At 35.9% G+C, this 26,663-nt stretch overlaps 1 pseudogene across 1 annotated transcript in view; it reads right to left on the bottom strand.

Annotated features, from left to right (window-relative positions):
* Positions 1-26,663, bottom strand: part of LOC308499494 (small ribosomal subunit protein uS2-like) — a 101,672-nt pseudogene that overhangs the window by 63,295 nt on the left and 11,714 nt on the right. The gene's annotated exons all lie outside the window — the stretch shown is intronic.

The raw sequence follows: 26,663 nt of genomic DNA, 5'->3' as shown, positions 1-26,663 counted from the left end.
TCCTTTAAATGGCAGCTGTCTTTTAAGTAATCATTTACTCGTACACCATTTCCCAAACAACTGAATGTTGACTGGAATTGTGCTCGCTTCGGCAGCACATATATTAAATGTTGACTAGAATTAAAATTCCATTCACTTCACACAGACTCAGCTTCTGTCTAGTGTAAGAGGTCTCCAGTGCTAGGTTATTTCAAATTCTTTTGTCGACTGATAATTGCAGTGATGATCTGGTCTCAGGTTTCCATCACAATGCATGTATTTACGAGGTCTAGCAATTAAGTTCACGAACTTATTGCTAACCTTTTTTGATATCAGAGGGATTATTCATTATGAATTTGTACCAACTGGACAAACAGTTAACCAAGTTTACTATTTGGAAGTGCTGAAAAGGCTGCGTGAAAAGGTGAGATGACCTGAACTTTTTGCCAACAACTCATGCCTCTTGCATCACGACAATGCACCAGCTCAGACAGCTCTGTCTGTGAGGGAGGTTTTAGCCAGTAAACAAATCACTGTATTGGAACATCCTCCCTACTCACCTGATCTGGCCCCCAATGACTTCTTTCTTTACCCAAAGATAAAGGAAATAGTGAAAGGAAGACATTTTGATGACATTCAGGACATCAAGGGTAATACAACGACAGCTCTGAGGGCCATTCCAGAAAAAGAGTTCCCAAATTGCTTTGAACGGTGGACTAGGCACTGACATCAGTGCATAGCTTCCTAAGGGGAGTACTTTGAAGGTGACCATAGTGCTATTCAGCAATGAGGTATGTAGCACTTTTTCTAGGATGAGTTTGCAAACTTAATTGTCAGACCCTGTACAATGCACAGGGAGGGATAGTTTTTGTATTATTTCTTTCAGTGTTTTCTCTGCCCAGAAAAATGAAGGAAACCAAATGGGCCAGACAATGAAGGGAGAAAAGATTTTGAGTAGTAAGAAAACCTAAGTTCAAATGCTGGCTGGCACTCTACCAACTTCCCAGTTGGGCTCCTTCATTATAGAAAGTAATTGATATTTGCCTCTTCCCTCCCTTGCAGAATGGTTAGCAAATAATGCTGATGTTCTGAAATCTTTACAGGGAAACCCTGATATTACTATAAAGAGTTATCATTGAAGTTAAATCTCATAAAAATCTCCTCTCAACCATTCCCCTTACAAAACATCCACCTTCTTTGAAAAGTGAATTTCAAGCTTAACAAAAATCACCATAATAACAGGGCTGAGAACTGAATCCTTCCACTTCCTTACAGACCACAAGGGAGAAGCAAACCAGGCTGTAAGTATCCTCCCAGTGAGATGAAAGACAACGGACCTTAACCAGCCCGCACACACAGCCTACACCAGGCCACTGACACGTGCAATCAGTGTACAGCTGTGGGCTGGCTTTGGAGAGAAACACTGTCTCACAGCCCGTCACTTAGAGGTCATAATATTTTAGTGGCTCTTCTCTCTGAACAGAATAAAATCTGCAGATAGTTAAAAGGAATGAAAGTTCTGTTTAAAGCAATGGAGTGGAAGGAAGGGTAAAAGGGAGTTGATGAGAACCAAATGTTTCCCATATGGTTCCGCACAGAGCTGCTGGAGGGCCATATAAAAAATTAATCCAACTCATAGAATTCTGCTCAAAGCCAAGTATGTGCACATAATGAAAATGCAACTCAAATATGACACATCTGGGGTTTTTGACAACATTGTGGGATGCAGCATTAATCTTAATAGTTGATTCTTAAGCTCACAATTTATTGTGTTTTGTTCCTTACATTTTAGAACCTGACATAGCTGGGAATGGAAGAGATGTTTCTTCCTATCTTAGAGGGTAAAAGGATTATGAATATTTACCATCTTTCCAAGTGATGATATCACTTTCTCATATGTATATGCTTAGTGATGACTATTTTCACATGTTTCAATTCTCCTAAGAGGTAACAAAGCTTTGTAATCCATTAACAGAACATTCTGTGAAGTTCAAGCTCTATTTTCTGCCCTTTGTTTTCACCTAAATAGTTGGGATGGCCAGATTTTAAAGCATTATTCTTACAGATAATTTTAATAAAAACAAAGGGCAGAAAGAATGGGCTTGAAAGAGATCAGATCTGGAAGCAGGACCACTCTTACTTAAGTGCATACCAATCCCAATTTCATTCATCTTTCTCCAGAAAACATATGCAGAATGAAATGAATCAAGTTGTAGCATGAACCAAGTAAATAATTCAAGGTCTTTATGCCAAAATAGAGATTGCATAGAGGCACACACAGACATTGATTTATTTACCAGCAAAGTTTGTGCCAACCAGTTCTAAGATTTGTGACAAAATACAACCTGTTTTCCAAGAGACTGAGAGTTTTTCAGGGGCTTTAGCCTATAGGCAAGAGGCCACAATTCAGTGTTAAATATTGGGTATTTCAGAGCATAAGCATTTAAAGGAGTGACGCTAATCATTCTCTCATATTTCTTCCCAAACAATTTTATATCTCTAGTAAAGCACTTTTCCTACTCAATTGTAACTGTTTATTTTCACTTACGAGACCGTGAGCCTCTTTAGGTTATATACTCTGTTTTGTTCATCTTTACTGCCTCAAGATGCAGCAGAAGGTTTAAGACATAGTGTACAGAATGAGTTAATCCTGTATGTCATGACCTATTTCAAACATTGCTCTGGGTAGTAAAGATTCAGAACTGATGGGACACGAACTCTATCTTCAGAGAGCTCATAATGCAGAGAGCGCACATCTAGGCTACTGAGCAACTGCCAAACACTGTGCTAGTTCACTTCTAATGTTCGAATACAGTGTAATGGCTGCACAGGCAACGGGGCGCATCCAAAACATCTTCTATTCCTTAACTCTCAATGGGCTAATGGGCTACTCCTAACTCTCAATGCCTGACATGTGTCAAAAAGGATCTTTTCATTGGCTCTGTGTTTTAATGATGCTAGTTCAAAGGGGAAGAGCAGGAAGGATAGAACTAATGGAACATTTGAACAGCTTTACCTCAGAAACAAATTAATTAATTAATAAACAACAAATAAAAGGGTGAGAGAGCCTAGGGATAGAAAAATTAGGAAGCTGCATTGTCTACATATTAGACTGAGGACATGGTTTCTAAAGAACCTAGGAACGAGGCCAGGAAGAGGCACAGACTTTATGATGTAATAATATGATAGGTAGGGAAACTAAATCAGCCTCCCACTGTGACCTGCGGGCATGATTACCAGAAAAATATAAGGTAAAAAAAAAAAAATCTGCAAATAGCTCTAATCGGGCATGGGCTAAGCTGTAAAGCTCAGGAGCAAGAAACTTCATCTGGTGGTTTTCGGGTTCCCACAGATAGCACCCTGTTCACATCTCTGCAGAGGTTCATCCTGCCTCAGACCAGACACACAGGCAGAGTTCTGCTGACAGATAACATCAGAGCTCTGTGGTTGGTGATCCCTCAGGGGCATTTATTGACATGTGTTGCTATATATGGAGATCTCTAAAAATGTGCTTAGATTTACTTTGTTCTATTCTTGAGGCATGAGGCCTGATGTGAAAACCGTGGAGAGGACACACAGAGAAGGGCACTGGGGGCCTCTGCCTGTTTTGGCAGAAGACAAGGCAGGGCTGACGGAGTCTCTTCCGTGAGTGGTGACTATCTAGCCAGTGGGTTTATGAGTGTCTACAAGGCAACTGTGGGGCCCCAAAAACAGTTGAAGGTCTTTTCAAGCTATGTGAAGGTTGCCTTAATAAGTGACAAGAACAAGAGTTATTTGTGTCAATGTGGTTTTGGGTTTTACAAGACTGGTGACATTTGGGTTCACTGTATCACCAATAACACTGAACTACATGTGGTCATGCTTCTTCATCCTCTAGAATCTTACTCTTTTTCTTCCTCTCTTTTATTTCTTCTGTGTGGCTCTTGGGATTTTCATTTAGTTTTGGCAGGTAGGAGCATTTGACTCTGGTGGATCTACATATTCTTATATGCATTTTATTTAGGTCAGACCTCAACTCATTTTTTTTTTCTTTATAAAAACAGTTCCAGTTCTTTATGTTGTTGAAATTATAAAATAAAACCTGCTCATTATAACAAATCAAGTTATATAATAAAGGACGTAAAAAGGTAATTCTAATCATCTCCCTCCTTCACAGGTTCCAAACCTCTAATCTCACTCCCACTGGGATAACCAATGTCAACATCTGATATATATTATTTCCATATATATATTTCCATATGTATATGGAAATAGTGTATACATATATACATACATATGGAAACAGTATATATATACACACACATATATACACATATATATGTATACATACATACATATATATGTAATTTATTCATTTCTTTGTCTTACCAGAATAGAATAGTGTGTGTGTGTGTGTGTGTGTGTGTGTGTCTTGCAGTTTGCTCCATTAATTTAACAATGCAATTTAGATATTCTTACAAATCAGCAGTTATAGTGCTAAATCTATTTTTTAGTCTATTCATACACCATATACCATGTTTCCCCGAAAAAAATACCTAACCAGGAAATAAGCCCTAGCATGATTTCTCAGGAGGACATCCCCTAAACATAAGCCCTAATGTGTCTTTTGGAGCAAAACTTAATTTAAGACCCACTCTTACTTTGGGGGAAACATGGTAGTACATTTTCTATAAATAGGTTCTCACCATTATTGGTGAATTTAGAACTATTTTATTGAATATACAAAAAGAAAGTTCACATTATAAATGGATGTAACAACGTAATTTTTTCACAGTTAACACATCTATTTAACCTCCTCCCAGATGAAAAAATAAAATACACGCAGCACCCTCGCCCCCCCCATAGTCACTACCCTCCTGTACCCAATGTTTACTATTCTCACTTCTAACATCATAGTTTTGCTTTTAAAAGTTTATATAAAGGAAACCATCAGTATGTATGCTACTTTGTCTGGCTTCTTCCATTCAACAATATGATTATGAGTTTCACCCATATTTTTGTATGTAATTTGTTCATTTTCCTTGCTGTACAGAAGTCTTGTAAACAAATATAACGCAATGTAGGTTGAGTCCAGTTTGGACACTGCCACTAATAATGCTTCTATGGACATCAAACTATGGAAGCCTCCCAAAAACTACTCTCTTGTGTATTAATAAATAAATAAATAAATAAATAACCTCTCTCTCAAAGCTCTCTTCCTTCCACTGTCATCAAAAGTCTGTTTTGAAACTCACAGTTGAAGTTTGATATATTTTTCTCAGCACTTCTGAAACACCGAGGACAGTGTGAGTGGAATGTTCTTGCTTTCTGGACTGAGAGCTAGAGCCTCATGTTTCATGGCAGTGTGAGTGTAGATAATTGAAAGGCACTGGAAGACACCAGCAAAACCTTCAATAGCATTCTACAACATTCTATCAGCGAATCATGGCGATAGTACCTATCGCTCTGCATGTCAGGATCCAAACTAGAGGCTAAGAATCCAATAAAGGTTATAGCCAGAAGTACTTAGAGAAAAGTGCTGAAGAATTTCAATTTGTCCAATGAAAGATGAAAGATGACAAGGAGAATATGGAGCTGGTGCGGAGGAGAGAGGCAAAGTCTAGAAAGGAAAGTTGGAGTAGGAAATTTGGAAAGAGGGAGAAAGATGCGGCAGCAAGAGATCAAACAATTAACAGATTTTTAAAACATAGGAATGGATGTAGGTGAAGGTGGTCAAAAGGTACAAACTTCCAGTTATAAGATAAATAGGTCCTGGGGATATAATGTACAGCGTGGTGACGATAGTTACAAATTTTCTATGTGTGGTGATAAATGTTAATTAAATTTGTTATGGTAATCATATATATATATATATGTGTGTATATATATATATATATATATACACACATATATATATATAATTTCGTTGTACACCTAAAACTAATACAATTTTATATGTAAAAAAATTGATAAATCCAATTTTAAGTGTTTTCATTGCTTTGATTACATGATTTTCCATGTAGTGAATGTAGCTGATCTTATTATTCGCAGATGCCATATTCGCCAATCACCTACTTGCTAAGATATATTTTTAACCTCAAAGTCAAGAAGAGACACATTTTAGCAGTCTTTTGCAGACACGAGCAGAGCAGCGAAAAATGTGAGTCACACAAAGCACACATTCCCAGCCAAGGTCGTACAGGTGACCCTCTGCCTTCTTGTTTCAGTTCTCATATTGTGAACAGTCTTCTTTCTGCCATCTATTTAGTGCCACATTTTCTCATTTTAGTGCGTTTTTGCTGGTAAGTCCACTTGTTAAAATGACTCACAAACACAGTGCCGCGGCGCTGTCTAGTGTTCCTACCATGTTTCCCCGAAAATAAGACCAGGTCTCATATTAATTTTTGTTCCAAAAGACACATTAGGGCTTAAGTTCAGTGGATGTCCTCCTGAAAAAAATCATGCTAGGGCTTATTTTCCAGGTAGGTCTTACTTTCAGGGAAACACGGTAGGCATAAGAGGTGGTGATGTGCCTCACGGAGAAAAATACATGTGCTAGATAAGCTTTGTTCAGGCATGACTTAGAGTGCTGTTGGCCATAAGTTCAAAGTTATCAAATCAAAAATGTGTGTTAAGTACATATAAAATAATTTGCTTAAACATAAAATGAGGTTTTGCACTGACCAACTGGTAAAAATGTTGTGACCAAAGGCTTGCAGGAACCTAACCCTGTATTTCCACTAGAAGCAACAATTCAGTATTTGCTAGCTCAGTTTTCACAGTGACTATATAGAACATCACAGCAAATAACAAGAATAGACTGTATTTCATAAAATCTGCGGCACACAAGAGTCTCGTGAGAGGAACTTTATACATCTGTGAATGGAGGCAGGAGTATAAATTAGGAAAAGAAATGAAGTTGCATGTCAAAATTATGCTGGTGCAGCCAGGGATTGCACTCTTTGGTGTTGGTGTAATGTTTGAATGCCATCAGTTCTGTAGAAACAGGAAATCAACCAGGCCAGAACTTGATCCTGACAAGCAGTTAAAACATGCTTTTGTGTGCTCAAATAACCTCTTTAGTACGATAACATCTTTATCTGGAAGATGAACGGTGTGCCATCTATCAATCTTCAGGTAGTGTTGTCAGCATAAAAGTGACAATATCTAGAAAGTGTTCTGAACATTTTTAAAAGAATTGTATTATGATGGACATGTTAATTGTTGCCAAAAAGAATATAATAAAATAATGTACAATTAAAATTAGTATATAACATGTTATATAATAATTTCGTCTTTGAAACCAGTTAGGTGATTTAAGTCCCAATGAGGAATATCTAATTAAGAAAATAAGCTTATCTTTTTTTACTTTTAAAATACATAAAACTAGAATATACAAGTAGCCAAGCACACAAGAGGAGTCTTATTTATATCAAGTTCTGCAGAAGCACAGAATCCAGGGTTTATGCCAGTAGTTTTACTGTCTCATCAAATGTAAAATGAAGGTCAAAAATGAAATGAAAAGAATATAATGTATAAATGAAACTTCAGCATATTGCCAGTTCTTCAGCATATAATGCCTCTGAAGAGCTCATTATATTAGTATGTTCTGATTTTTTTTTTTTTGCTTATTTTTGCATTAAAATCAGACTCTAAAAGAAACCAACAAATAGTATACTATGGTGCTATTAAACAAATGACATTGCCCATTGAATACCATTTAGCTTGAATCAGTGGTAGTACTATTAATTTCTCCCTTTTTAATGCACACTTTAGCTAGCACATGACCCATACCACGAACATCAGTTACACCCCAGGGACCAGACATTAACAGCATGGGCTACGAGTGGTTTATTTTACAATTGCTGTGAAATAAAAGCTGAAGGAAATGAGCCACTGGTGAATTACTTGCGAGCAAAAACAACAATATTTGTATCACTACTGAAATACTCCCTTCCAAAATGCGGGGCGGGGGGGAGGGGTGGGCGGGGGGGGGGGGAGGTTCAGGCAGAGGTTTTCTTATATTGGTCACACAGAAACATAGAGATAGAGGAGATTGGGTTAGTAAACAGTTAAGAGTCTGAAGTTCTTTATTTGCATTTAAACAGAATTTAGTTGAATAGCTGAGATCCTATACCATTGCTAATTAAAGCACAATTTGGACACATATACACACACGCACCACAAATAAAATAATAAAATAAAAATTACTTCCAAATAAACTACAGTCCATCAGATCTTTCTTCTCATAAAAGAAACATGAATATGACTTCAATCTTTTGATGTAGGTGATCTTTACAGAACTATATGAAGGAAGAAAATTAAAATCTCACAGCAGATTCTTCACAGAACCAATTTATCCCTTTTTTGTTCTTTTTTGTTCTTTTTTTAATTTAAGAATATTGCTCCTTGCATATGGCTTTTCTACTAAACTCAGTCAATATCAGAAATATTTATGTTCTCATACAAGATATGCCAATAGACTCAGATACTTTACTACACTTATAAAATATATAATTCTAACTCAATGTACTCCGTACATAAGGCCATTGCCTGCACTAAAAAGATGCCCTTGATTTATTTAAATACAATGCTCAAATATAGTATCAATTAATCCCAGCTTCTTGTTCTAAACTGGATTTAATCTGTTAACCTCTCACCTTCCTTTAAAGAGAGTTGGAATGAGTGATAGACATGAAAGAAAATAGGGTTTGCAAGAATAAAATGGCACAACAGTATACACTAAAAGCAAGTAGACCTGTTAATTATCCTGCTTACAGGTTTACACACACACACTTTAGTCTGATTAACTGGATTGCACGGCTGTTGTTCCTTTTGCTGAAAGCTTTGACCTTTTACTTAAGTCCAATTTAACACAAGGAAATCATTATTCATTTCTCTCCCACTCAAAGTCTAGATGTAGATTTGAAAATGTTATTTATTGTCTGGCTGTTAGTCTTTAACGTGCAGCAGTTATTACTAAAATAGACAGCTGGCTGCATCGACCTATCCTTTACTGCCCCCAAGGCCACGCATACCTAATTCAAGGATATCAGATAATGGTATGTGGCATGATTTACATGTAGAGAATTCAGAATTCATTGTAAGCCTATTTATAACTACAGCACCTTCGATAGAGAAGATGATTTAATAGAGGTTGTAAGGGTTTTCTGACAAGAGACATTAATATTAGAACCTTTTTCCAAGTGCTGCAAACAGTGGTGCAGAGATGTAGCTCTCCTGAGTTATTTTTCATTGGCGACCCTTTTTCTGCTCATTAGCACTTACATTCCTGGGGTTGGGAAGCCACTGTTTTAACTCTAATTTGTATGTAATGAGCATATTAAATGCAAGGAGACTCTCCTTCATTAACAAAGCTGAACAAAGGCTGATAACTGATGAAAAAGGACATCTAGTCTCATAGAAATTTAGCAAGTCCAATTTTTGCAGATGGTATTTGGAAAACCAAGGGTCTGCTCTCCAGAGATGGTCATGGTGGATGATAACGGTTCTGTAATGTCTTTTCAAAAGAGTTAAAAACAGGCTGATGTCTTAGCCAATACATCTCCCTCTGATAAAACTAATTCTAATGGAAGAGGTTGCCTCTGGATATTACTAAGAACATATAGGCTATTTGTTTACACCAACACTGCACTGCCAATTACTTCATAAGACATTTTGGGATAGTTCAAGTATCAAAAAAACAACAACAAAAAAAACCACGCAATGCCATTTATGTAACAGTCATGAGAATTAACCACACATTTGAAAATGCAGTTTAATGGAGCATGTTACCAAAGACATCTTTATTACTAAGACCTGGTTTAACAAATTAAACAAATCAGCACCTTTGGTGGTGCATTATATTTTTAATTTAAAATGTAAAATCAGTGTTCTATTTCAAACAGCAATTTTCTCATGAAATGCATCTCTAAAGACTAGAATTGGTTGGTATTTATTTTGAAAAGCATGTATATTATAGTTTACGGTGCAAGTTTCATTTGGGGGTGAAATATTTCTTCTAGATTCAAACTCAAGCTTTAGAAACCCTTAGATGCCATAATGAATGGCTTATACCTATGTACCAGGTTGGATTTTGATGTTTATTACATTTAACAAAAAGATCCTGAAGTCTGAATTTAAATCAACACCTTATTTTTATTTGGTTTCTCAGATTAATCAGTCTAACATAAATAAAATTGTTTTTTAATTCATTCATCATGTATAATAAAAATAACATCTTCCAAGAAGTCCTCTAATAAAAATAAAAGTAGTCAGTGGAAAATAATGTCCCTACTACACCCATTATCCTCAATCCCACAACATCTAGCACTATTTCTATTCAGCGTGCTATTTCTTGTTGTTACTGCATGTATATATACCTAAAGGTCTTTATTTGGTTTCCTAGAATTAAGGCAGTGCAAATAAAGCACAGAACTCAGACTACGGAGGCCCTATTTTGTTTGAACCAAAGGGAAATAAGACACTCCCATTTCATTTTGGCTCATAATAATTGGTGACAATATGCTTTCCTGAAAAATCATGGTTGGATCTATTTCATATTGTGTATAAAGTATCATTTCAGTTGTGTGTGTTTTTAAAGAGGCTAAAAGGCAAACACAACAAAGACTATCAAAACTAAGGCAGATGGTATGATCCTGTATTCCTGGACTTACATCAAACCCAATGAAATTAGAATTAAGTTATTTTGAAGGATACAAATCCTATGGTGTAGATGAGTGAATGGTTTCCTTACTAACTTGCCCTTAACCAATTTAAACTCAGTATGTAGAACAGTATCTTCTCTCTTCAGATTTTTTCGGTGGAGAGGGGAGGTTGACAGTTGATTATCAGTGTTTTCTATGAAATTAAGAGAGAATAGTCCAAATGTGTGCTAAAATTTGTGATGAACATGTCATGAATTGAAAATGACAACTAGTGGCAGAAATGTAAAGATAAATAAGACTATAATTGAGATTTATTTTCATTAGAGTGGAGAAATTTAAAGTGTTTTCCTTGATTATTTAAATAAAATTGCATGGGTAGTTAATACTTACTGAGCAACTCCCATGTTCCATGTACTTACTAAAATAATCTCAAATGATACATATGAAATAATTTAGAAAATCACATATTCATATTGCTTTAGAAATATAAGATATTCTTACACTATATCCTTTTTCCAGGTGTATAACAATAAACCATAAACAAGGAAGTAACGATTACATTTTTTCCAACTTTAACAAAGCAATACACCCTTCCAAATTAATAACTAAACGTGAGGTTCTGAAATACTTACATTCTAAAACTTGTATACACTATACATTGGGAATACATTGGTCCAAGGAACCACCATATCAGAGTCTTGTAAGGTATATATTTCCAAAGGAAAAGAAGAATGCATATACTATACTTGGATTAGGATGTGAAAATAAATTATATTCAAGATATTTAGGGAAATGTTTTACACTTCACATTACAAGAGTCATATTTCCAATTCTTCAAAGAGATGACAACTAGGTTGATTCTTCTCACTAGCTTGCACACTAGTGTGATATATGCTGTCAAGTAAGTATTTTCAACAATATGGTGGCAAATTTTTCCTTAGTAACTTTTATTATTTTGCATTTAAAAGGCCAAAGAGTTATTTATTTGACAACCAAATATCCAGGAGAGTGGCTATTTATGTCAAAGTATAAAAATTCACTCAAAGAGAAGCTATCTTACATTGTTTCTTCTGGCATTAAAAACTGCACTCTGTACAGAAAACAGAAAACAAACAGAAAAAGCAAGACTTCACATGCGCTATTTCAGAGGGACTTGATAAATGCTTGACTCTCTAATCCAGTAATTCTCAAATTCAGAAAGAAAGGGGCAGGGCAGTAATTTTGCCCCTCGAGAACATCCGCTAACCAGTGGACACACTTTTGGTTGTCACAACTTGAGGACAGGAGTTTTGTTGTTTTTCACAATTGAGGGTGATATGTTCCTACTAGCATCTATGGAGTTGCATCTAGGAATTTTGCTAAACATCCTACAATCCGAGGACAGCCTCAACAATAAAGAAGTTTTTAACCCAAATTGTCAATAGTGTTAAGGTTAAGACACCCACTTTTAATTGCATGTAATACTATACATTGGGAAAGTTGAGTGATGTGTACATACAGCCTCTTTATTTTTTCAACTTCTTGTGAGTCTATAATTATTTCAAAATGAAAGTGTTTGTTTGTTTGTTTTTTAATGTGTTAGTTGGATAGAAGTGGGAGCTCTACGAGTGAATGAATCTGCCCCAGTAAAGTGGCATTTATAAGGAAAAGAGTTCTAAGAATAAACTCCCAGGTAGCAAATACACAGAGCCAGCAAAAATGCCCACAGGAAGAGTGTGAGTGACAGCATGAAAGTCAAAGAAAATAGAGTTTCACAGATACAAAAAATACCGATCAACAGCATCAACTGCTGATGAGGGAGGTACAGTAGCCTGGTGTTGAAAATAAACACTGAACTAGGAGTAAAGGAACAACAGGAAACAGAAGCAGCAAGTGAACTTTCCCAAGAAATTTAACAAACAGAAGAAAGAAAAAGCCCAACTGACAGAAAAAGTGGAGATGAAGCGAGGAGATTAAACTTATTTTAGGATAGAGGAATAGTAAATACTTAAAATGAGGAGTCCTGTAGGGAGGGAGAGAATTTGCATATTCAAGAAATGGAGAAACAGGACAGAGTAGATACCAAAAGGGGCAAAGGAGATAAATAGGATTAAGTGTTCAGATAGCAAGTTCAGTCACCTAGAAACAAAGTCTATTTCTAGTTCACATGTACGTATGACTAAATTTGACCAAATCAAAAACACGAATATTTGAATTTTGAAAAGCATCATAGCATTAATGGTTACTATTGAGCTTTATGATTAATAATTTATTTTACAGAACCACATAAGCCTAGATTTAATGAATCAAAACTGAAACTGACCATTATAATTATGTTTCACCTGAAAGCATATAATTCGTATTGAAAAGTCTGGTGAAGGTAATTGCCTGCGGGCCATAACGACAAAGCTTGTTGAACATGCGCTGACTTATAACCCTAAAGTTAAATAATGTATGAATAATTTTGCTTTCCTCTACATGCTACATTAGTCTGAAATTTTTAAATACTTAAGAACTTTACAGTAAAACTCATTTTATGTTCAAAAATAAATAGGTTAGAAAGCTAGGAATCACTCTTTTCTAAAGGAGATGTTTAACACTAAGACTTGCTCCAGTAATTAAGTAATGATAAATTGCACTTATGTGTAAAGCCAAGCTTGTTGACATTAACCTTATTTGAAATACATTGGTCACCTACATTTCTGACATGCATTATAGACCAATGACTGGTGATGAAACAAAATAGTCTCTAGGAATGAGAGCTGTGTCTTTACTTGAAGCATTTGAAAGTCATCACAATAACAGAACATACCTAAAAATATTTTACTGACAAGAGGAAAGACAAAAGGTTGAATAATTAAGGGAAGAAGGCTTTCTTATTTTCATTTGTTAGGGCCGTAGCTTTGAACAACATTTGCTGCATGAGTTCAATACTATCTAATATCAAATATATCTGGATCAAGTATGATATGGTAGCAAATATAGAGGCATGAAAATTCATATAAAAGTTCTAGAAGAATGCATGCTAAACCATTAACCATAGTTATCTCAAAAAAGAGAGAAACTGAGGGAGCAATCTCAGAGGAAATTTCACTTTTACTCCATATATTTCTGGATCATTTCAGCTTTTTCTCTAATAAGCATGGATTCATGCTTATTTGTATAATTAAATAAATAAATGTATAAGATTCTAAGACAAAAAAAAATATTCAACCAAATACCAGACCCACAAAATTGTAGGTAAATCTTAAATGGTTTTTAAGCCTCTGAGATTTGAGGTAGTTTGTTACACAGCTGTAGATAACTAAGACAGTATGTTTAAAAGGTCTTTACTTTTCTTCTTTTCCTTGCATTTTCTAATTTTTCTACATTAATCATGTGATTCTTTGACACACAGATAAATTATAAACTGGAGAAATTATTTTTATCAAACTGAAAAGCCTGAGAGAAGACGGAGCGGTTTCCAGTAGAAAAACACTCCACAAAAACAACTAATAAAGTTGGATATATCTATTAATAGTTAGACAGATGGTAGTTAGATAGATGATGGATAGGTGATAGATAGATTGATCCATGTATCTGTTTAATGACCCCTCAGATAGCTACAGAAGCAATGAAAATTTGAGGGCTTTGTGCTACTTTGAGCTAATTGATTTGCAAGTATCCATTTCCTGAGGAATTTATTGACATTCAGCATATGCTTGTGGCTGAAAACCTGGTCTTGGCCCAGGTGGAAGGTGTCTGCTTGGGGACAAAAAAGCAGTAGAGTTTTTTGTGGTACTATGGGAATGGAGTGATAAAACTGAGACTTTGAAGAACCTCAACACACAGCTAGTTTTCCCCTCAAGCTATTTGCCAAATGTTGAAGTACAGTACCATTGGATGCTTTATGGTGATTCTGAAAATTTCTGAAAAACAGAGGAGAATTTTATGCAATCTCTCTGTGTGCAGATGGGAAAAGGTGATAATGCTTATGTACACGCCAGTTGAAAACCTTATGGGGAACAGGGAACAGATTATCTATACCTGCATTTCCCTTGGAGGTCTTTACCAATTCTGAGCACAGGACAGAATCTGAGCATCAAAAACAGAGAAACATTGGTGGGTCAATAGAGCTAAAGTAAAAAAACCGAAGACTAGATAGTTCAAGTAAAGGCTAAGTTTATCAGAGTGGATAAAAGTTAAAAACAAACTATATGCTGCTTATAAGAAATATGTCTTAAATATGAGAACAACCTAAAAGTGGTAAACCTAAAATGGAAAAATATGCTATTTATATGCTAAGCAAAAGAAAGTTGGATCACCATATTAATATCAGATAGGATAGACTGAGGCAAAAATATGTATATAGCTAGAGAAACAGAAATGTTTCATAATAATAAAGTGGCCAACAGAACAGTAAGATGCAACAATTCTAAAGGTGTATGTTCCTAATAAAACATCTTCAAATATATAAAGGAAACGTTTGACAGAACATTAAAAGGAAAAATAGACACATTCACACTTGAATGAAGACCTTAACGCACACTTCTTATTAAAAGCTGATAGAACAGGCAAATAAAACCAATTCACAAGATACATGAATTAACACCAACCATAATTAACAATATGGACCTATTCAATACATATATGGAACAGAACCTAACAATGACAGAATGCACAACATTTTCAGAATTACTTTCATGTGAATTTTCCTTGCAGTGCTTAAGCTTACTTGATAAGACACTACACAAAAGAGGATATTGCAATGGCTAGTCAACGTAAGAAAAAGGTTCAACTCATTAGTCTTTTGGTAAACATGAATTAAAACTTCAACGCACGATCTCTATATACATATCAGGAGGATTAAAATGGAAAAGATAGCCAATGTCAAGTGTTGACAAGGAAGCATATGGAGCAAATGGAGCTCTCATATAATTTGGAAAATTGTTTGGCAGTATCCATAAAGTGGAACATATGAATACAGTATTAATCATCAATTCTGTCCTTTGGTTTACATGCCTTATCTCAACCCCCAACATTCAGTTACCAAAAGAAATGCGTGCAAATATTCACCACCAAAGACATGTATAACAATCATAAAAGCACCATTTGTAATAGACACAAACTGGGGAAATAGCCTGATATCTATCAACAATATAATGGATATATAATTGGTAGTATATTCACACAATGGACTATTATACAACAATAAAAATGAATGAACCGCAGCTACACACAACATGTATAAATCTCACAAACATAATGCTGATCAAAAGAGATCAAACAACTAAGAGTAAATACTGTAGAGTTCCACTTTTATAATAGAATAGACACAGAAATGCACCACACAGATACCCTTGATGGAGGACATGCTGTTCCACCCTGAGAATGTAGTGAGCAGACCGCCTTCAACTGCCAAACCCTTCAGGAAGCACCTCAGCTACAGAGAACTGCCTCACCTACATCCAATGACTGATGGAGGCAAGGATACAAATTCTGATCAGCCATGTTATTTTCAGAGTTCACTGGGGGATGGGCTGAGGTTGGCCAAGTCCACTTTGCAGCTCTACTTCTCCCTCTGCAGCATATGATGTCAAAATAGGAAAAACTTATCTATGATATTAGAAGTCAGGATAATACTTATACTTGGGTTAGGGGGTAAAGGGATTCTGCCTGGATGGAGGCAGATGTGGGGGCTTCTGTAGTGCTGATGATGTGTTTCTGAGATCTGTTTCACTTTCAAATTTTACCAAGCTATATAATTTTCCATATGTATGTTACATGTTGAAAAAATGTATAAATACTTATTGTAATACACTTTATAATACACTTATATGTTATACTTTGGTAAAATATATAAATACATGTATAAATGATAAAATGTATAAGTATATAAAAAGTACAAATGTTTTTTATATGTGTTATACTTTGATAAAATGTTCACCAAAACATAAATATTATATCATGTCAAAATTAATTAATTAATTGATTGATTAAAAATACTGGATTGGAGATTTTTTAAAAATATAGGGAGAGTCATTCACTGACTACTCTGTGACTTTGGGTAAGTCTCAAATTCCCTAAGCTCACAATTCCTCAACTATAAGATTTTGAAAACACAACCGATTGTTTGGTGGTGTTTTTTTTTTTTATAAATTAAATTTATTGGGGTGACAATGGTAAGTAAAATTACATGGGTTTCAAGTGTACAATTCTGTAATACATCATCTATATGTCACATTGTGTGTTCACCACCCAGAGTCAGTTCTCCTTCCATTACCACATATTTGACCCCCTTTACCCTCTTTTACCATCCCCCCGCCCCTTTACCCTCAGGTAACCACTAAATTATTGTCTGTGTCCATGAGTTTTTGTTTCTTTATTTGTTTGTCTTTTTCCTTTGTTGTTTTCAGTTTTATATACCACATATCATTGAAATCATATTGTCCTCGACTTTTTCTGTCTGACTTATTTGGCTTAGCATAATAATCTCAAGATCCATCCATGTTGCTGAAAATGGGACTATTTCATCTTTTCTTATGGTAGAGCAGTATTCCACTGTGTATATATACCACATCTTCTTTATCCAGTCATCAATTGAAAGTCACTGGTTGTCTCCATGTCTTGGCTACAGTAAATTATGATGCAATGAACATCTTTACAGGTAAATATTTTCAGATCTTTTGGGTAGATACCCAGGAGAGGGACTGCTAATTCTATTCTTAATTTTTTTAGGAACCTCCATACTGTTTTCCATAGTGGCTGTTCCAATTTACATTCCCACCAACAGTGTCTGAGGATTCTTTTTTCTCCACAGCCTCTCCAACACTTATTATTTGTCTTGTTGGTGCCATTCTAACAGGTGTGAGGTGTTATCTCATTGTGGTTTGATTTACATTTCCCTTATAGCTAGTGAAATTGAGCATTTTTTTCATATATCTGCCGGCTACCAGTATGTTTTCTTGGGAGAAGTGTCTGTTCATGTCCTCTGCCCATTTTTTAATTGGATTGTTTTTTGTTGTTGTTGAGTTGTACGAGTTCTTTATATATTTTGGATATTAGCCCCTTATCGGAGGCATTATTTGCAAATACCTTCTCCCATTTGGTTGGTTGCCTCTTGCTTTGCAGAAGCTTTTTAGTTTGATATAGTCTTATTGATTTATTTTAGCTTTTACTTCCCTTTCCTTTGAGGTCAAATTCATAAAATCCTCCTTGAACCCAAGATCTAGAAGTTTATATGCTTTCTTCTATGCAGTTTATTGTTTCAGGTCTTATGTTTAGGTCTTTGGTCCATTTTGAGTTAATTTTACATTCTGAGTATATTTGCTAGTTTTCCAATTTCATAACTGTTCTGAGTAATGGATAATTGAGTTTTTTATCCCCATTTTTCTGATGGTGAAACCATCTCTATAAAGATTTGGCAATTTCCTGGAAGTTACAAAGTCAGTAAGTTGCAGAGACAGCTCTAAAACCCAAGTTTTCTAGAGCTGATCTGGCAATTTGCTGGTAGTTTTCTAGAACTGGTGTCTTCAACATCAAAGCCAGACAAGGTGTTCCAGAGAAGTATGTTATTAAATATGCTAATGGCAGTAACCATCTGGAATGATTAATACAGAGAAGAGTGAGAAAATGTTTAGAACATAAGGGAATGGTTGATTCTCAATGATAGTTAAAAAAGAATTCAGACTTCGTGGTATAAAAGAAAAATTAACATTATTCAAAATAAATAGCCTAGTGGAATAAAACAAAAGCCAATAATTAAGAGTGCCAGAGGCAAAGAATGTCCACTCAATGTCTACAATACCTATGATATCAATCTTACGATTGTCTTTTCATTGTAATTATAAGATATGATCCTTTCAGAAGGATAGAAGTGTTTCTTAGTAAATTAATGTCATTTATTGGTGTGAAAACTCAATGCTTTCTCCAAAGATATAACTCTTATATTCCATTTTTCTGGATAAAAACCATTCAATTCTTTTCAAATTCTCCCATTAGAAGCATACAAACTCAAAAACAACAACAAAAACTAAAAAACAAAACAAAAAAACATGTCTTCCCATTCTTTCAAACAAAGGCTCAATATAAATTTAAGAAAGTATAAATTGCACACCAACTTCCATCCAGCCTTCATCCTTGCAATAAGCCCTGACTTCCTAACTTTGATTTATGGGCACATTTGTTTCTCTCAGAAATCTTCAAGGGACAGTTAGTTGGCCCAAATTCAACACAGTCATACTGCTTGCCAAATAAGAACAGTCTCCAGTGTGTCTTTTCATGTTTTGATGCATATCTTCTTTTGAATACTTTATAAAGTTTATGATTCCTTGAATCATGGAAAAATGCCCACCTCTTCCTTGCACTGTGCAGTTATCCTTCACTCCTAAAAGATCCCTGCTTTGTCAATTAAATCAGTTAATTTGCAGGCCAATTAAATTAGATCAATCTGTCAGTTGTGTTAAATTAATTAAATTAGTTGTTTGGGATCATATAGTACCAATACCAGAACGCAATAAATCCAAAATCTTATGCCTATAAGTAGGAAGTAGCTAAAGAAATGAATCATTAGACTGTATCATCTCACAAAACAACAAGTTGCTATAAAGAAAGACAAAATCACAGGCAACTGATGCTTTTTACTCAATTTGGTACCTCTCACTACCCTAAGTATTTGGATTATATGAAATATTTATGAATAAACAATAATTCCTCAAGAAACTTTTCAATCACAGTTACGTATTCCCTTTTGTATGTTCTCAACATAAAAATATTGAACAGTTAAACCTCCTGTAAAGTGAACTGAGAAACTTATCAATCAAAAGCCACAATCATTCATCAATATTTTTTAAGGATTAATAGAAGCAGGTAGTTCTCAGACTTAAAAGGCCCTAATGTTTGTGTAAAAACTTCAGAATTCTCTTTGCATTAGATTTTAATGATACGGCCACCAAAACTTTAGAGGTTAGTTGAAGTATCTAAAACTAAATTAAACATTAAATGTTTTCTTTCATTTAAAATGTGTTTCCTTCCAAATAATTAGTCCATTTGTACAAAAAAAAGAAAATAAAAAACAATAGGAAGTCTCTTTGAACAAGATCCATATTACTACTTCAACCATAACATCATTTTAAGTCTGACACTTTTCTTTCCATTTTTTACGTCATTATCAAATCAAATAACCATAAGAGTTTTATTTACCCATTACTGCACAATGCCACTAATTATGAAACTAGAGAATAAGAAGGAACACACTTTTTACCATCAAAATAGTGCCATTATACTAAGGCACTGTTTAATCAAATCCTTGACAGAATCCTTCTCTTCCCTTCACCTCCCTGCCCCATCCGAACCTTTCTACATACTCTGTTGGCTCAAGAAAATAAGTGGATAGAAAAGCCTTTTCTGTCAGGATATCAGATAACTTATGACTCACAGTGACCAGTGATAATATGTCGCCGTGAACGTTAAGGGAGACACATCACAGAGATGAAGCAAACAATGTATTTCATAAAACTGCAAAGGTGTAAATTTAGACTTCAAATTATAGGGACAATAAAACATCATCATGCAGGTCTGAAACGTAAGTGTTATCGTGCTTATAAAATGTGCCATAATATTCAGAATAGTGACAGATGATGCAATGCACAGACCTACCATGTTTCCCCAAAAATAAGACCTAACCGGGAAATAAGCCCTAGTATGATTTTTCAGGAGGACATCCCCTGAACATAAGCCCTAATGTGTCTTTTGGAGCAAAACCTAATATTAGACTTGGTCTTATTTTGGGGGAAACATGGTAGCATGGTACCGACAGGATACCTAGCACACCACACTCCTCCCTACAGGTGGATAAAAGACATGTTCCTAACACATCCATTAATGTATTTTATTATGATCTACAACATCCTTGATGGAGCTGTCTAAAAGCATGGTGGAGTGCTTCTCACAGGTTTGCTGAACTGTTATTGATCTTGGGTAAATGTTTACTCATTCATGTGTGAAGTTCAAACCTTTGTTCAATTCTGGGCATATTTTTCTCAGATATTTCATTACTCCAAACTTCCCCAGCTGCAGAAGGCAGGAGCGGCTGCATTTTGGCTATTCCAGTACAATGCCAGGGTTTGCAGGGTGCTCTTCCCAGGCTGCTGAAAAGAGAGATGTGGATTGCTCACTTCTAACAGATCTAGTGTTGTGCAGTGTCATTCTCATAGAGAGTTACAGAAAATGACAACTCGGAAGATAAGCTTCTCCATTATAACCACTTGCTGCTTATGGTACTGCCAAGTACCCAGACATCATACATGCTCTTTAGAGATGCTTTTCAGAGAAAACAAAACAAAAAAGACACACTCACACAGACTGATAAAATTCTATCCTTGAGAGCAGATGAAAGGAGGGCATAGAAAGGCTATATGTAACACTGTGTGGAGGAATACTAGCTTTGGGGAGCAGGGGAAACATCCAAGCAGACAGTCCTTATATACGTGAAAGAGGTACAGGTAAAGGAATGTGCATCCCAGGGAGTCGAAACACAATTCCTTTATGATTCCAAATTCCCTTTTGCAGACCCAGTAGTTTGTTCTCTGGTTGGAATGAGCACCTCTGATGACACTGGCAGACTTCATAAGGGGCTAAAAGAACTGACTTCAGGAATGGGTTGGCTGGATTCCCTCCTCTTTCAGTGAGACCAAACTCAAATCTAGAGCTCAAGGGAGGTGGAGACTAATAGATAGGTAGATGATAGATAGACAGACAGACAGACAGACAGACAGACAGACAGACAGATAGATAGATAGATAGATGGAGAGATAGATAATCGCTTGGCCTTTCCAAAAATAACAGGTCACCTGTCTATTTCCACCCAATAACAATAAGGAATTGTGGTGATGCAGCTGAAAGCTATAAATTACAAGTCCACAACTTCTCCTCCAAAATCCTCAGAGACAGAAGTATTTCAGCATTCAGAATCATTTCAGCATTTTGGAAACATAATCTGGTACTGATATAGTTATGTGCAACACCACTAGAGGGGGCTAGGGTGGCCCTTCTTTAACAAATAGTATAATTTCTACCAGGAAACGTGTAAATGTTCACACAATTTTGGTTTTCAAATGAAAAAATAGATTATAAATAGCCTCACAAGAATTCAGGTCAGATTTTACCACCAAATAAGTTTGCCACATTTCTAGGAGAACAGAAAAACAGTTTGTTTTTTAGGCCCATTTTGGTTTAAGAACCAATGATAAGTGATTTAAGATTTTACCACAATTGTTCCTCTCATCAGTTTTGGACTGAGATGATCAAGAATTGCATCTACAGCATTTCTCTGTAGCACAGGTAGTCCCTAGTTTATAACATATGTGTCAAAAGTATCCATCAGGGGAGGTGGAAGAGGTTCCAGTAACTAGTGTAAGTAAGCCTCAAAGTCTCTTAGCCGAGCACTCACCAAAGTCAGAGTGAAGGAGGCTGGGAAGACGGCTTTTCTTCTACTGCTCTTCTCCTCCCAGGATCCCAGACAGAGTAGCCCCTAAGTTAAAATGATGATCACTCAGTGTTGAGTGGGGTGCTTGGAAAGGACTGATGGTCAGCCCCGACTTGCCACCTTTCGTCTCCATTGCATTCAGGATCCTGCCTCTCTCAGGTCTAGATGTAACTTCCTTCTTCCCTGTCGTGTACAGACATCATCCTTCACCTTCCTTTCCCTATGCCCAGGAGCTTATAAAGAGAGTTAGAGAGCTGCCCACACTCCTTTTAGTCCAGCCTTTTGTTCAGAATAACTCTTCCCATTTCATCTAATGAACCTTATTGTTTTTCACACATCCTACACATCTCTAGCCCTCCATCCTTAGTTTCCTTCTTGATGTTTCTCTTTGGATAATGCTCCCTCACTTCAAACTGAAGCTGATCTCATAATGTTCTTAAAACTGGCTGCCCTCCAGTCTTCTCTCTCCCATAGCCCATTAGGCGGAATACCTTAGAGGCATTCATGACTTCAATCCCTACTTTGCCCCCCAAATAGAGGGCAGTGAGTAAGGCCTGTTCTTTGTTTGGGATACATCTCCCTTCTTCTCCAGCCAATTTCTGAAACCCAGACCATTTTCCATCCACACCTAATCTACCGTGGCCCTCTCATACAAGAGAGCACGCCATTCTACCTTCACCAGGCTGAACAACACACCTGAGTCAAATGAATTTTACTGAAGTACCTTTTCTATTTTGTCCTTGATCTATTTAGAAAATTATGGTGTTGCCAAAAAATTTTTAAATTACATGTATATAAAGTACAGACCATTAAGAATTTAATAAATACAGTCATACTCTGTTTATCCAATATCATTGCAGAATGAACTTTTTCACGTAACCACATTTACAAATAAAAGAAAAATATATCTTAAACTTCAAAAATATTTAAAAGAACTTCTCTTGAACAAAACACCTGAAAATCTATTTTACCCTTTATGACACCTTACCCAGAATATGATAAATGAAATTCAATTGGTGCTTTATATTTCAAGATCATAATTATCAATGTTCTTTTTGTATTATTCTCTATATTTCCCAATAACAACTAAAGGATAAGTTCCTAAATTTGAATTACCTCAGAAGCCTTTTTGGGAAACCTTCTCTAATACTTTTCTTATGTATATCCATAACAGCAATAACTAATCACTGCAGAGCATTTAGAACACACAGAAAATCTATGTGAAACATTTTTAATTCTTACGTTGTATCAGTAATATTTTTCTAGTCTGCTGTTAGATTACCGATTTTCTTCCCTTTCTTCATGTCATTAGTGTGTTGTTTTCAGTATCTCTTCCCTTCTTTTGACTTGCTGCTTTTAATATTCTTCTGTGAACTAAAATATCCAGCATTCCATCTTCCTAGAATTATGTAAAGATGCAGAGCAAGTAGATCTATGGGAGAACTAAAATGCTCTGCTACAAGCAAAAAGACAGTTCTTCGGGTTTTAACCCATTACTTCTCCCCTGACTTTGGGGTTTCAGATATTAAGCCAGTCTTAGAATATTTCCTGAAGAGGAGGCTGTAGGGTACAAGAGTTGTGGATCTTGAGATTGGTCCCCAACTGGGTTCCTTCGTACCCTACATCAGCAAAGCCAAGGGTTATAGAGACAAAAGCAAAATGTTTGTGAATCACTAAAAATAACAGTGAGATGTGCCACTTACATTCACCCCACTTGAGTCATGTGTCTGTGTACTCCAGATTAGGGAGCCATAGAACATAAATTGGTCATTGGTACGATGCAGTTGGCTGGCCACCCTGGTCGCCTGCCTGCTAGCCTCATGAATGCCAGGGTTAGCCTCCCTTTCTGGCATAGGGGTGCATATGAGGGAAAAGCCTATGTATGGGCCCTGTGACACAAAATTTATACAGTGGATTATTGTATAAACTTTATTTGTTGTGAAGAAAGATGAGGTCACTACCGGCAGAAATGCACACAGGCCCTAGAAAATGGTACATAGCTATTGATCCAGAGGGGGAAAATATATAAAGAGACAATATGGTTTGGATTATCAACATTGATCAGTTCTCTGGCTATATGTCATAATTCAGTTTGTAAAAACCTCAATCATCTCATTTCTCATACAATATTATATTGTTCTACCATACTGATGGCATCACATAGATAGGATTTGGAGAGTAGGAGGCAGCAGGTACTGTAGACACCTTGGATTGACACATGTTCTAGAATTCAGGAGATAATTTTAAAGAAAAGTCAAGGCCTGACATCATATTGAAGTTCCTATGTATCCAGAAGTGACACATTTTACCGTCTACTTCTAAGTGTCACAGAAATGTAAAAGCCTCTTTGAGTTTTAGAAACAATAAATGCCAGATTCAGGGATGACGCTTGATACTATTTGCTGAATAACCCAAAGGAGCATATCCTAGAGCAAGAGAAAGCTATCTAGTGCAAATAGCTTTGCTAGTTTTTCCTGATGACCGTGAAGCCCCGATTGTGCTTAAAGTCTCTGAGGCAGATTGAAATGCTGTATGGAGGCTGTTGCAAAACTGGATAAAGGAATCAGAGCAGTGACACCTGGGTTTTGAAACAGTTATGCTCTTTTCTTTTTTTTAAAGATGTCTGGCTGCCAACGGTCCTACTAGAAATTGAACACATGCCCACAGGGCAGGAGTAAATGGTACTTATGTTCTGCATACTCATCTGAACTTGGTGTTATCTGATGCATCAACCCAGAAAATTCTGAATGCCCAACAGTTTCTCATTACCAAGTATAAGTAATATATGCAAGATGAGGCTTGCGGAGGTCAGGAAGGCGTAAATATTTTGCATGAGCAGATGGATCCATTTCCCATTGTGCCTGCCTCACAGTTGTCTTTCCCTAAATCCACACATAGGGCCTTGGGGGAAAATCTCTAGGACTAGAAAGAAAATCACTCAAGCCTTGTTTGCAGATGGTACTTTATTAAATGTTGGCATCAGCTGGAAATATACTATTGTAGTAATTATAGCCCCACTCATGGGTAACCTTGAATGATAGGAAAAAGGGAGAAATCCCAGTGTGCAGAATTTGTTTTTAAATCAACTTTATTAAGGTATAATTTAGGTGTAATAAATTCCTCAGCTTTTAAGTGTACAGGTTGATGAGTTTTGACAAATATATATGTCATTGTAACCAACATCCCAATCAAGATACGTAACTTGTCTACCCCCCAAAAAAGTTATTTGTACTTGTTTGCCGTCCATCTCCCCATAGCCATCACAGACAACCACTAATGTGATTTTTATTACTTTAGATTAGTTTTGCCTGTTTCAGTACCTCATATAAATGAAATCACACAATATATACTCCTTTCTGTATGATTTATTTTGCTCAACGTAATGTTTGTACAATTCATCCATGTTGTTGCATGACTCAGCAGTTCATTCATTTATATGAAATTCAGTAGTATTTCATGGCATGTATATATCATGATTTATTTATCTATTTACCTAATATAGGTCATTGAGTTGTTTCCAGTTTTTTACTTTTATGAATAAAGCTACTCAGAATACTCACATACAAAGCATTTTATCCACATATGCTTCCATAAGTCTTGGGTAAATACGTAGACTAATGCAATGACTCAAATGATTGAGTCACCTATCTCTATAGCATTTAATGACTCACGAAAAAAATTGCTTCTGTTTCCATGACACTTGGCTTTGCTGGTTTATGAGCTTTAGTATGCTACGGAACCAGGGGCTCGGCAGTCTCAGGCTCTAGTCCTTCCATAACATGGCATAAAGACTCCCTCCCACATGGAGTCATCTCGTAGAAGAGTTGGGGAGGATAGAGAGAAATCTGAAACACTGAGCATTTGTTAAAGAGACTGAAACTACCAAAGAGATTGGTCAAATTATTAGATTCACGGTTTAGAACAGATTCAACATTAAGTTACGTTTATTTTCCTGCTCATCAGGTGGAGGCTGGTGAGGAAGGTTGATCATCAATACATAAAATAGAAATGTATATTATCTCTGAATATATAACTTGTAGTCTGAGACACACCTTTTGACTTTCACTGTAATAGTGTTCATAGGAGCACATGTAGGAGATGCTTACGTCTGTTTGACTGAAGAGAGACTGTTATTTACAGTGAAGGTGGGGGAACTGGTGTAAAGATACATAGATTTTTAACCTCCAAATTATTTTTAATCAATGATAAAACACAAAACACATTGTATGTCCAATGACCATTTATCCACTTAAAAATCAACCAGAGCACTAGAAAAATTAGAAAGGAAGCAAAAATGTGCATCCTTTTATCTACTACACCATATTATTCCATATATAGTGTTATTTGATTTTATGGATGTTTTATAAATAACTTGATCTATTCTCTATTATTCAATCTTGAGATCATCTCCAATTTTTTTTAATTATAAATAATATTACCTTATTTTCCAATGCATGATTATTTTTTCAAATTTCTGGTTGTTTCCTTAGGCTAAATTCTAGGAGTGGGATTTCTGGGTTAGAGGATATGAGTAAGCTTAAGGCTTTTGGTATTTATGGCCCATTCTTGGAAAATATTGCGCTAATATGTACTTC

Source organism: Rhinolophus hipposideros (assembly GCF_964194185.1).
Source record: "Rhinolophus hipposideros genome assembly, chromosome: 7".
In the NCBI taxonomy this organism is placed as follows: Eukaryota; Metazoa; Chordata; class Mammalia; order Chiroptera; family Rhinolophidae; genus Rhinolophus; species Rhinolophus hipposideros.
This window is presented reverse-complemented; position numbering and strand designations above follow the sequence as displayed.